The following is a 13,962-nucleotide window of genomic DNA, read 5'->3' as shown; positions in this document are numbered from 1 at the left end:
CGGAAACATGGAAGCATGGATGAGCAGTGGAAGTAGATTGGTAAGGGAGAGAGACAGGATAAGAACATAAGAACGTAGGAGTCTGCAAGAGGCTGGTAGGTCTGTACAAGGCAGCTCCTTTGAACCTAAGCTCCCGTGAATCTAACCCCACCTAATATCACTGTCCATGAATTTATCTAATCTAGTTTTGAATGTGACAACTGTGTGGCACGCACCCCATGACATGACTGCTGGAAGAATATGGAATTGTATGATGTCGAGTAGGTGGTGGGAGGAGAGGAAAGAGGGGAAGGGAGATGCAGTGATGGGGGTCGGAAGTATGGGGGTAGTCGACGAGGGGAGGAAGAAGGGGGGGGGGGGGGAAGGGCTATTACTATTACTATCTGAATCCCCGAAAGTTATTACTGGAATGGCGGTAAAAAGTGTGCAGCAGGCTCTTACGAGGATATTTTTAGCCTGATGACCTCCGCTTCAAAGGAACACAACACACAGAAATAACTTCCCCCTTCAGCAATTTCACCGTGACCCAATACCCTTTGCCTTACGGCCGCCCTCACTGCCACTATGAAGCCCCGCACACTTACGCCAAGATTACAAGATCTCTTTTCGTCGGACATTTCCTTGGAAATTATGATACATAAAATGAGCAGCGTGCTCATTTCTCTTATACAGGAATGTATAATAAACCTTTACAAGTTGCAGTAAGGGAAAAATCTATTAAAATGTACTTTAATCGTGTCACATGATTGACGCATTATCATTATTTGTCTATGTTGAGGAGCGACTCAGAAGCGAAACTAAGTGTAAGGGCTGGGGTTATTGCATGTGTTGACCCTCAGGAGCAGCAGCAGTAGTAGTAGTCGTAGTAGTAGCTGATGCCCCAGGTATTGGTATAGTGACTAGTCCACCATGGCATAGAGTAATGTAAAGGTGGATGGTTGTGTCCGTAGACTTTTCAACCTCACAACCTAGGTACGCCCCGCTTGTAACTCAGTTTGCCTTGAAGGTATTGGAAACTTGGTGGTAGTTTGATGGAAAAATTGCTGAAAAATCTTATGCTGATCAGTCTGCTGGTGCTGAATGTGGCAGGAGATTTCCGGAGGCTTCATGTTGTTGAACTAAATGTTAATATTTTGTGTGGACAGAATTCGTTGCGAGAGCCCCAGAGACCTGTTGGAAACACTGTGTAGTAAAATGCCTTCATATTTTCTTTGCTAAATACAAACATTTGGCGAACATGTGGCGGTGCTATTATTATTATTATTATTATTATTATTAGTAGTAGTAGTAGTAGTAGTAGTAGTAGTAGTAGTAGCAGTAGTAGTAGTAGTAATAGTAGTAGTAGTAGTAGTAGTAGTAGTAGCAGTAGTAGTAGTAGTAGCGTTTTTTATTACTATCATTTTTTTAATCATTATTAGCCCCCTTCCTTTACCAACGATTCATATCTTTTGAAGAGAGTGGGAGAAGAGGAACAAAAGAAGGAAGGAAGGAAGGAAGGAAGGAGAGGGAAGGGAAGGGCAGAGAAGGAAAGGGAATAAAATGGAATGGAACGGAATGGAAGGAGAGAGAGAGAGAGAGAGAGAGAAAGGAAGAAGCAAAGTTAAGATTGCTTCTTCATCTCATTCCTCTATTCCTCTCTTCCTTTCCTCTATTTTCTTTCTCTCTCTCTCTCTCTCTCTCTCATAAGGGTCTGCGGAACCTTTATTATTGTCAAGGGGGAGAATCGGATCCCACGAGGAGAGGATCAACAACAGCGGCGGGTCGATATTGTTGTGTTGCCTCCACCACCACCACCACCACCCATCACCATCACCACCACCACCATCACCACCACCACCCATCACCATCACCACCACCACCTGTCTCTACCTCCAACACTACTATCACCATCACCACCACCATTACCACCATCTCCATGACATAAACAAAGAACACTTCATTGCAACACATTATAACGAAGGAAAATGAAGTTACATATAAATAAAAAATGACAAGAAACAGGATAAGGATTGAAGGGAGGGAGGGAGGGTGAAGCTGGAGGTGAGGAGGACAAGAGGGAGGATTAGAGAACTACCACCACCATTACAACCTCAACGACGACCACCACTATCCACCATCACCACTACAACCTCCACAATCACTGCTATCAACATTGCCTCCACTATCTCAACCTCCTCCATCACAACCAGCATCACTAATCTATCCATCTATATCTATCTATCTATCTGTGTATCAGTTATCAATATCTGAACCACTTCTCCACAACCATAACATCTCTTATTATATATATCTTCGACCTCCTCCCTTACTCCATGGTCCATACACACGCGCACACACACACACACACACACACACACACACACACACACACACACACTATTTTGTCAACCCTTTCCTTTCTTCTTCCACTCTTCCTCCTCTGTTTCCTATTCCTTCTTTCGCTCCTCCTCCTCCTCCTCCTCCTCCTCCTCCTCCTCCTCCTCCTCCTCCTCCTCCGTAAATTAAGCCGTTTTAATCCAAGCACCATCCCAAGCAGTTTAATTGCACTATTCTCATCACCATAATGGAACACAAACGACCTATAGGAATGATAGTGTCACCATCACCATCACCATCACTGTTGTCACCCTCTCTCCCATCACCATCACTATTTTCCCTGTTATTGCCACTCTCTTCACCATCACTCATTATTGTCACCATCTACCCATCCTGTCACTATTTTGTCTTGTGTCACTCTTCACCATCACTCACTGTCACCATCACTCCCATCACCATCATTACCACCCCAACTTTTGTCATCATTTCTATCATCATCATCGTCATCTCTAACACAACTACTGACAGCATAATCACCATCCTCACCATCACTACCACTATTATTTTCATCACTACCACCATAACTACTGTCACCATCTCTCCCATCACCATTACTGTCATCCCTATTGTTGTCACCATTTCTGCCATCATCATCATCACTAACACAACTACTCACGACATTATCATCACCATCATCATCATCATCATTATCATCACATTCCTTATCACCACTGAAAGAACTGTTTGACCTTTCACCACTTTTATCACCACAACCACCACCACCACCACCACCACCACCAGTACCACAATAACCACCACCACTGTCAGTATTACCATCTCCACCTCTTCTCCCCTTCCCTTAGCTACCACCCCTTCCACCCACTTCCACAATAGCAGTCCTTTCTTACCCCCACCCCAACTTATCCTAACCTCCCCCATTTCTTCACCCATACTCCCACTCCTTCTTACATATCCTCCCCTTTCACTTTCACCCATATCCTCCCCCTTCCACTTCAACCTACTCCTTCCCACCCCCTCCACCTCCTTCTTTCTTTCCCTCTCCACTGATTTCGTTCTCCCAAAACCTTACACGATCGATGGCTGATCAAAGCCTACTAATGACTTTATCAGGGTGTTGTTCCTTCCATACCTCCTTCCTTTTCCTTCCCTCCATTCACATAGTTTTCCTTCTCTCCCTTTCCTTTTTTCCCCTTCTCCCTCCTTCCTATCTTTCATACATGTCTTCCTTCTCTCTATCTCTCTACACTTGTTCATTCTTCCCTTTCTCCCTTCTTCCTTTCCTTCATCTCTTCTCCTTTTCTCTATACATGTTCCCCTTTTCCTTTTATCCCCTCCGCTCTTTCCTCCCTCCCTCCTTCCATACTTGTCTGCCTTCTCTCCTTTCATCTATACATGCTCCTCCCTTTCCCCCTCCTCTCTTCCTTCTTCCTTCCCTCCGTATATCTTGTTTTCCTTCTCTTTTCCCCTCAACACATGCTCCTCCATTTCCCCCTCCTCTCTTCCCTTCTTCCTTCCCTCCATATATCTTGTCTTCCTTCTCTCTTTCCCTCCATATAAACTCGTCCTTTCTTCTTCCTCCTTCTTTCTCTCTTTCTCCCCCCCTCACACATAAAGTCTTCCTTCTCTCCTTCCCTATCCTCTTTCCTTTATTCCCTCCTCTCTTCCACACAAATGTCTTTCCTTCCCTCCTTCTTTTCCTCCATACGTCTTGTCTTCCTTCTCTTCTTCACAATATTCGTACTTGTTTTGAACCTTTCCTTCCTCCTTCTTTCCATGCAAATGTTCCTTCTTTCCTCCTTTTCCTTCACAAGTGTTGTTTTTCTTCTTTCTTTCCTTCCATACATAATCTTTTTTTTTCATCTCTCTTCTCGCCCTTCCTTCCTATCCTTCATCCTCCTTTCTTGTATCCTTCCTTCCTTTCCTCCATGTTCCTCTCTTAATCCATTCCTTCCTTCCTTTCTTCCTACCTTACTTTCGTACTTCCCTTTTTCTCTTCTCTCTTCCACTCAAATAATCTCCATTTCTTCCTCCTCCTCCTCCTCCTCCTTCCTTCCATTCTTCCATCTACCTCTCCTTCCTTCCATTCCCATTGTCCCATGTCACAAGCTCTCCCTTCCTCCCTCGGTTCCATCAACAACATTACGCCACATAACCTTCCCTAAGAGCTTTCAATGACCCACTTTTACGATTGAGTTAAGGCCTACATCCAGGGCATTAATTTTTCCTTTTAGTAATAATATGAAGCAAATAGGCTCCGAAAAGGTACTGGAAGGGATGTACGTGGAGTTTAGCAAAGGGGGAAAGGTATTGGATGTGAAGTGTGTGGAGTTTAGTGATGGTTGGAAAGTTGGAAAGTTTCGTTTAGTCGGCGCAACATCTGTGGGCATATGCCAGAGAGAGACAGATGGGGAAGGAATTATAGAAGGGAACAGACCCCAGGAGACGGGACACAACCCCCGATTAATACCTGGTACCCATTCACTGCTGAGGTTTAGTGATGGTGGAAAATGATTTGGAAGTTGATGTTTTTTGGAGGTGTTGGCAATGACTGATGTTTTTTTTTTTCCCTTCATCTCCACATCCAGTTCTCCATATATACTTCATCCAACTTTTCCTTCCCACCGTCACATCCATCAAACCCTCCTTCCATTCATCCAATCAGACATCCAAAAAGTCTGTTTCCCCTCCGTTTCACCTTCCAGTCATCCATTAACTCCTACCTTTCTATTCGTCCTTTCTATCACGTTCTATTCATCCACTCATCCATTCAAGCAACTTACCTCCGTTTCTCTCTTCATCCACCTACGTAGCCCATCATCCACTCTTTCAACCACTCAGTCCACTTTCTCTCTGCCTTCACATCCATTCCATCTTCCTTTCTATCTATCCACTCTACATCCACTTGCAATCCATCAACCTATACAAGCCTTCTATCATCCATTTCTCCTCTCTTCAGTTCAATTCCTCACTATTCTCCTTCAGTACGTTTCTACATCCATACGAACAGCCATCCACTTCGCCATAAATAGAAAGGTCCTCCATTCATCCATTCACCCATACAGCTCTTCCACCCTCCATCCCTTTCCTACCCAGCATAACAGCGTTCCTTAATACCTCTATAAGCTTATTCATCAACTTTAAGCATCCATTCCCCTCCTCCTCCTCCTTAGCAATCTTCCTCCTCCTCTTCCTTCTTCCATCCGACCAATCATTTTACTACTTCCCCACTCCTCCTCCTCCTCCTCCAATCTATACTTCTTTATATAAATGCCTCTCCTTCCTCCTCCAATCCTTCCTCCCTTGCTTAATATCTTTTCAATCTTACCTATTCTATCTCCTAAGCAATTTTCTTTTCCTCCTCCTCCTCCTCCTCCTCCTCTTCCTTCCATAATTACCTCTCTTTATTCCCTTCTTCCTTCCCCTTCATAATTTTTCCTCTCCTCTCCATCCTTTCTACCCTTCTATGTATCCGTCTTCTCTGAACACACACACACACACACACACACACACACACACACACACACACACACACGTTGAAAAAGCATTAATATATATTGACAGACCTAAGCTCCCCCCCTTCTCTCTCTCTCTCTCTCTCTCTCTCTCTCTCTCTCATCGATCAATAATCTCCCTGGAACAGAGAGAGAGAGAGACTTAACAGTATGCAATGGAGGCAAATTTACGGTAGAGGAGAGAAAATGAAGACAAAGTGGAGTAGAAAGGAAGGAAGGAAGGAAGGAGGAAGGAAGGGGGAATGACGGAAGGAAGGAATGACGGAAGGAAGGAAGGAGGGAGGGAAGGAAATGAAAGGAGGAAGGAAGGAAGGACAGAAAGGAAAAAAAACTAAAAGGGAGAAAGGAAGGGAAAGGGAAGATAAAATGAAGTAAAAAAGGAAGGAAGGAAAGAAGGAAGAGAAGGTGGAAGGGATTAATAAACAAATGAATGAATTGAGGAAGTAAAGAAGGGAGAAGAGGTTAGGAGTTGATAAGATGGAGAGCCAGGAGCAAAGATGAAAGAAGAAAGAAAGAAAGAAAGAAAGAAAGAAAGAAAGAAAGAAAGGAAGGAAGGGAGAATGAGATGATATGGCTCACTAGGATGAAGATACAAAGGGAGAGAAAGTAAAGAGGAAAAAAAACGAAGAAAATAACAAAGGAGGGAGTGAGGAAAGGAAGGGAGGGAAAAAAAAAAACAGAATAAAGAAATTGAGAAAAGAAGAAAGAAAACGGAAATGGAAACGCCGGTGAAACGAAGACTAGAATGCAAACGATGAAGACTAAAGGAGGAGGAGGAGGAGGAGGAGGAGGAGGAGGAGGAGGAGGAGGAGGAGGAGATGAGAGGAGAATCACAAGTGGGCTGTGGACAGACAAAACCCAATCGATTACGAGAATGTTCAGCGGCAAAGGCCAGGAAGTAGGGGGAGGGAGGGAGAGAGGGAGGAGATGAGTGGGGGAGGAGAGGGAGGTGAAAGGAGAGAGAAAAGAGGTAAGAAGAAGGGTGGAGAGGGAAGGCGAAAGGAGAGAGAGAGGGTAGAGTAAGGATGGGAGGAAAAAAGAGGAATGGAATGGAGAGAAAGAGGTAAGAGAAGGGTGGAGAGGAAAGGGGAGAGGAAAGAGAAGATCGTACGGGAGGAGGAAGGGTAGGGAAGATAAAGATGGGAGAGGAAGGAAAAGGTATGGAGGAGCGAGTGGAAGAAAGGAAAGGGTAAGGAGTGGAGAGAAGGGAGGGAGGATGGAAGGGGGTGAACAAAGGGAAGGAAGAGAAGGGATTAGAAAAGGAAACAGAGGGAGTGAGGGAGAGAGAAAAGAGGAGAGAAGAAAAGAGGAAGGGGGACTAAGGGAAGGAAGGAAAGGGTGAAGAGTGGAGAGAAGGGAGGGAGGATGGAAGGGGGTGAAAAAGGGGAGGAGGAGAAAGGGGATATTAGAAAAGGAAAAAGAAGGGAGGGAGGGAGAAAAAAAAGAGGAAGGGGGACTAAGGGAAGGAAGGGAAGTGAATCGAATGCAGGAAAGAAGGCGTTGAGAAAAGAGGAAGGAGGAGGAGGAGGAGGAGGAGGATTGTGAAGTGTAAGAAGAGAGATTGAAGTGGTATCTCACAGTACGGCTCTCTCTCTCTCTCTCTCTCTCTCTCTCTCTCTCTCTCTCTCTCTCTCTCTCTCTCTCTCTCTCTCTCTCTCTTACCTGCCTGTTTGTCTGTCAGTCGTTCTCCATTGCAGTCTCCCCATCCCACCATTCTCTCTCTCTCTCTCTCTCTCTCTCTCTCTCTCTCTCTCTCTCTCTCTCTCTCTCTCTCTCTCTCAACAACAACGGTAATGCCGGTTTCCTGCGTTCAAAGTTATAATGGCTTGTTAAGTTTGTTGCTTATTTTCCATGGCTGTGGTAGTAGAAGTAGTAGTAGTAGTAGTAGTAGTAGTAGTAGTAGTAGTAGTAGTAGTAGTAGTAATTGGTTGTTGTTGTTGTTGTTGTTTTATTCATGTTAAATGGATGAATGAGGGAAGATAAATAGGGACGAAAGGGAAGGGGAGAGAAAGGAAGATGAATATGGATGAGGGGAGAAGCGTACACACACACACACACACACACACACACACACACACACACACACACACACACACATAACGGGCAATAAGTGACTCTAAGAAGACACGTGAATGACAAAGAAAAGTTTTAGGATGAAAAAGTTGTATGGTGGGATGGGGGGGGAGAGAGGGAGAGGAAGGGAGGAGGAAGGGGGAGGACAGGAAGGGGAAGAGATAAAGATTGGGATAGATGGGGAAAAGAGAAGAACAGAGAGAGGACAACAGACAGATAGACAGACAGATAGTTAGGCGAATAGAAATAAAGAAAGATTGGGAAGGGAAAAGACAGGGAGGATGAAAGAGAGAAAGGGAAAAGAATTGATAGTTTTGGAATTGGACAGAAACGGAACGGATGACAGGGAGCAGAGGAGGAAGAAGAGGGAGGGAGAAGTGAATAGGATTAGAGGAGAGAGGGGGAATGGGGAGGGAAAGAGAAGAGAAGAGGGTGACTACAGGAGAATGGGAGGAAGAGAAAGGGAAGAACATACAGGGTGCAGGAAGGGGGAAGGGGGAGGAGAGGAAGGGGAAAAGGAAGGGCAAAGAGAAGAAGAGATAAAGATTGGGATAGAATGGAAAGAGAAGAACAGAGAAAGGGGAAGAGATAGATAGATAGACAGATAGTGAGACGAATAGAGATAAAAAAAGAGGAGGAAGAAGAGGAGGGAGAAGTGAATAGGAATAGAGGAGAGAGAGAGGGAAAGGGGAGGAAAGAAAAAGAGAAGAGGGTGACTATGGGAGAATGGGAGGAAGAGAAAGGGAAGAACAGACATCTTTTTTTAACAGCAGAGGAGACTGTTGAAGGGCGTAAAAAAAGAAGAAAACAATAATGAAAAAAAAAAGCCCGCTACTTAACGTTCCTGAATAGAGTAGAGAGGAGTGCAGTGGTGGAGGCGTTATCTTATATATCCACAACTCTCTCCATCCAGTATCCGTGAAGAGATTTTATAACCAATGTGGACACGGAGGAGGAGGAGGAGGAGGAGGAGGAGGAGGAAAGTAGGGATAATGGAGGAAAGACATGCTCGTGTTTTTCCCTCCAAAACTAAGATCACAGAGCATAGACAGTCCTCCTCCTCCTCCTCCTCCTCCTCCTCCTCCTCCACTGTCTGTCATTTCTTCTCTTGCTATTCTTCATTCCTTTCTTCCTTCCATTTCTTCCTTCAACATTTCCTTTTCCTCTACTCTATCACAATTCAATTCTCTCTCTCTCTCTCTCTCTCTCTTTGATTTATGAATCGTCTAGTGGAGAGAGAGAGAAGAAAGAAGAGGGGTGGGTGGGAGTGGGAGACTGAAGGAGAGGTGAGAGAAATCAATCATAAGGGGAAGTGAGAATCAGATAAGACTTACACAAACACTACAAGCTCGACCTTCCTTGTATTTATAATTTTCTTTCCTCTATAATCTAAGTGCGTTCTAAAGGTACAGCACAAGCCTTTCACTGTTTTCTACGCCCATATTAAGTGTAAGCTCTCCCCTCCTAGACCATTCCCTCCCTTGACACCCTCAGTTCCAGCAGTATCAGTATGAGCCACAGCGTCCCCTTCGAGCTTTCATTGAACAACTTGTACGGGACAGGAAAGGAGGGAGGGAAGGAGAGGAAGAGAGAAGACAGAGTAGGTAAGGGTGGAGAGATGGAGGAGAGGGTGGAGGAAAGGTAGGTATGATGTAAGGAAGCGAGAGGAGAGAAAAGAGTTGAAGAAACGATGGAAGAAAATAAGAAGTAGAAAAAAAGGAATGGAGGAGACAGTGGAAGGAAAGAGAGTGTTATTAATAGTAGCATGGCGTGAGTATGTCAAGGAAAATGTAACTGAAGCTGAAGTAAGAATATTCCTAAGGCGATATAGAGTTGAAATGCTGAGGTTGGCTTTTGATTTGGTAATAACTGATGTCTCTTAAGTCAGGGAGAGCTCAACGTTGCCAGATTGTCGTACTCAGCCGCTTATATCTCCCGACTTCCTACCCCAAAACTGTCTTCTGGGCTCCAATAACGAAACTCATTTATAGTTATCGTTAAAAGAGTTAGATCCTGATGTTTCTTGGCAATAGTTAGGCGTCAGAAACCGGTAAATACTGTGCTCTCAGTACGATAATCTGGCAACGGTGGGAGAGTTTGGGATGCGGCCGTGAAGGGAAGGCTGAAGGATGAGTTTAAGGGAGTGACAGGCGGAGAATAAGGATGGAATGAGAACTTGGAAGGTTGTGGGTGTGTGTGTTATCTATCTGTAGTGGAGAGGAAATGGGTAATGAAACTGAAGTGGAGATAGAGATGGAGTGAATGAGTTAAGGGCGTGATACATGAAGTGGGGGAAAAGAGAGAAAGATAGATAGATATAGATAGATAGAGAGAATAAGATGGAGAGAGAAAGTGGGAAGGTAAAGGAATGAAGAGAAGGTGGAGGAATATGGAGGAGGTGTTAATATAAGCTAAGTGCAGGTGGACGAGGGAGGTGGAGGAGGAGATGGATAAAAAAAAAAGTACAGGTAGAAGAGGGGGGTGGAGGAAGGAGCTGGATCGAGGAGGTGGAGGAGGAGGTGGAGGTACAGGAAAAGGAGGAGATGGAGGAAGGAGGTGGTGATGAGGGATGTAAAGGAGGTGGATTGAGGAGGTGGAGCAGGAAAGGTGCGTTGGGTGGAGTCTCCGGCAGCCGACCAACAGGTGACCTTTAATGTAGAAGTATTTATGAGGAGGACGAGGCTGTTGAAAGATCTAGGGGTTTCCACCACCACCATCCTCATCATCACCACCACCACCATCATCATCACCACCATCTCAATATCATTATAACTACTATCACCATCAATGTCTTTATCACTACCTAAACCATCACCCACACTAACATCACTATCATCATCACTATCACCATCGTCATCACCATCAATAATCTTCTCATCATCACCACAATACATTCCTCTTTCTACATCAACACCATTAACATCACCAAAATCATCACTACATCAATTATCACGGTCACCATCTTCATCATTAACACCACATTTCTTTATCTTCACAACCACAATCACCACTCATCACCACTAACACAGAAATTCCTCTGCACCACCACTGCAACCTCATCTCCTCTCATCACCTCAATTATGTCAACCAACAACAACAACAACAACATCTGCAGTGCGTATTTCATCAAACAATATGTTCTCCCACCCCACTGTTTGCTTCCAACATGTAATCTCTCCCCACGCCACCGCCACCAATCTTCCAGGCTTTGGGCAAGAGATGATAGAACGTCAGAGAGAAAGGGATAAGGCAAGGGAGATGAGATATGGATAGGGAGAGGAGGAGGAGGAGGAGGAGGAGGAGAAAAGGGCAGAGAATGGGATACGGCTAAAAGGAATTGGAGGAGGAGAAAAAGATACGGAAAGGGAAGAAAATTGCATAGGAACACTAAGAGGAGGAAGAGAGGAGGAGGAGGAGGAAGAATATTGAGGATTGACGGATGACTAAAGGAGGAGATAAACAGTAGAGGTAGAGGAAGGAAGAATGATGGAGGAGGAGAAGGAGGAGGAGGAGGAAAGATGGACAGTTTGGAGACAATTACATAAGTTTAATATGTTCAGATGGAGGAAGAAAGAAGAGGAAGGAGGAGGAGGAGGAGGAGGAGGAGGAGAAGAGACACAAAGGAACGTGTCATACTCACATCAGAAGGATGGAGGAGAAAAAAGGAGGTGAGTGGAGGCGTGAGACAAGAGGTGAAGGAGGATTGGGAGGACAGGTGGAAGAGGTGGAGGAAAGTCTAAAAAGTAAGGTGAAGGTGATGAAGGAGAGAAGCTGGGAGAGAAGTGGAGGAAAGGAGGTATGGAGGAAAAGCCAAGAAGAATGAATTTAAGAGACATGGCGGACAGGTGGAGAGAAGGTGGAAGGAAGAGGAAAACAAAGATGGAGGTGAAGGGAGGTGGAGGAATGGAAGAAAAATGAAGGAATGGGTGAGAAAGACAAGGAATTTAGGAAGCACAGAGAACAGGTGGAGAGAAGGTGGAAGAGAGGAATAACAAAGATGGAGGTGATGAAAGACAAGAGCAAGGAGGGAGGTGGAGGAATGGAAGAGAAATGAATGTAATGAATGAGAAAGACAAGGAATTTAGGATCCACAGAGGACAGGTGGAGAGAAGGTGGAAGAGAGGAATAACAAAGATGGAAGTGGTGAAAGACAAAACAAGGAGGAGGTGGAGGAATGGAAGAGAAATGAATGTAATGAATGAGAAAGACAAGGAATTTAGGATCCACAGAGGACAGGTGGAGAGAAGGTGGAAGAGAAAGGAAAACAAAGAGAGACGTGATGAAAGAGAGAAGCAAGAAGTGGAAGGAGATATGGAGGAAAAAGAAATCAGGAGATGGGACTTTGAAGGCAGAGAGAACAGGTGGAGGAGGAGGTGGAGGAGGGCAAAACAAAATAAAGGTGGAGGTTATGAAGGTATAGAGAAGCAAGGATATGAAGGAGTGGAGGAAATACGGAGGAATAAAGAAGAAGGAGATATTTAAAATCCATGGAGGACAGGCGGAGCAGATGGAGGAAAGAAAAAGTAACAAAAGTGGAAATTATGGCGGAGGAAAGCGGCCAGTCAAGCAGTGAAGTGGAAGAATGGTGGAGGATATTTCTAGCTTTGTGGTAATGTGGATGAAGTGTGTCGTATGTATCACGGTCCTGAGCTGCACGCGTCTGGGGGGGGGGGTGGAGGGGGGTTAATGTGGAAAAAATGTGTCGTTTGTATCACTGTTTTGAGCTGCACGCGTCTGGGGAGGGGAGGTTAACGTGGAAAAAATGTGTCGTATGTATCACTCTTTTGAGCTGCACGCGTCTGGGGGGTGGGGGGGTGGATGGGGTTAATGTGGAAAAATGTGTCGTTTGTATCACTGTTTGAGCTGCACGCGTCTGGGGAGAGTAGAGGTGGAGGCAGAGCTACCCTACTATACCACTGCCTTCCTCTCTACATCAACACACCAACCATCACCAAACTCATAACTACAACCAATATCACAGTCACCATCTTCATCACCACTAACACCACATTTATCCCTTATCTTCACCACCACAATCACATCCTCCTATCATCACCACTAACACCAAATTCATCTCAACACCACCACCCACACACTACCACTAGGGTGTACAATCTAATTTAACACATATATTTGCTCTTGTAGACACACAAAGCACGAAGGTAAACTCATATCTGCAGCCCTGAGGAATGTCCTCTTTTGACCTTTGAAACAATAAACTAACGAGAGAATGGTAAAATCTACTCTCCACGTATATGTTCCTCTACAAAGACAGAACAGAAAGGGAGACTCAGACTGTAAGCTCTAAGCAACGTCCCCTGCCTCTGAACCTGCAGTAAACAAGACTCCCTCAGCTCACTGAACCTAACCACCACACATATATCTGTTTTTTATTAATTAAGACAAAAAACGAAGACAAACTTATATCGTGACCCCGGACCCCTAGGCAACGTCCCCTTTTGATCTCTCAACCTGCATTTAACAAGAGTCCTCACCTGACCTAACCTAACCTAACCAAGCCAAACCTAACCTAGCCTAACACAGGCCAAACCTAACTGGCATCACCTAACCTAACTGACCTCACCTGACCTAACCTAACCTAACCAAGCAAGCCAAACCTAACCTAACCTAACCTAACTAATCTGACACAAACACCTCACCTAACTTGACCTCACCTCACCTCTAACCAAAGCAAGCCAAACCTAACCTAACCTGCAAACCCAACAGGCCTCACCTAACTAACCAGTCTCTGAGCCTGACCTAACCAAATCTAGCCACCACCAGAACATTATAATAGAGACTACATATATATCTTCACTACAATGACAGAACACAATGGTAAACTCTTATCGCAAGGTCTAAGCAACCCTTTGAACCCTTTGAACTCATGATAAAGAAGACTCCATCACCACAGCCAGAGGAGAGATCAAAGCATCAATACTATCACGAAGGTCATAAACAGGCTTTCAAAAGGGCGAATAAGACTCTTTTGATATTGAGAACATACCATGAAGGAAATATTGAATGCTGAACTGGCGAT

The sequence above is a fragment of the Eriocheir sinensis genome, chromosome 58, assembly GCF_024679095.1.
Source record: "Eriocheir sinensis breed Jianghai 21 chromosome 58, ASM2467909v1, whole genome shotgun sequence".
Taxonomy (NCBI): domain Eukaryota; kingdom Metazoa; phylum Arthropoda; class Malacostraca; order Decapoda; family Varunidae; genus Eriocheir; species Eriocheir sinensis.
Note: the sequence above shows the minus strand (reverse complement) of the source record.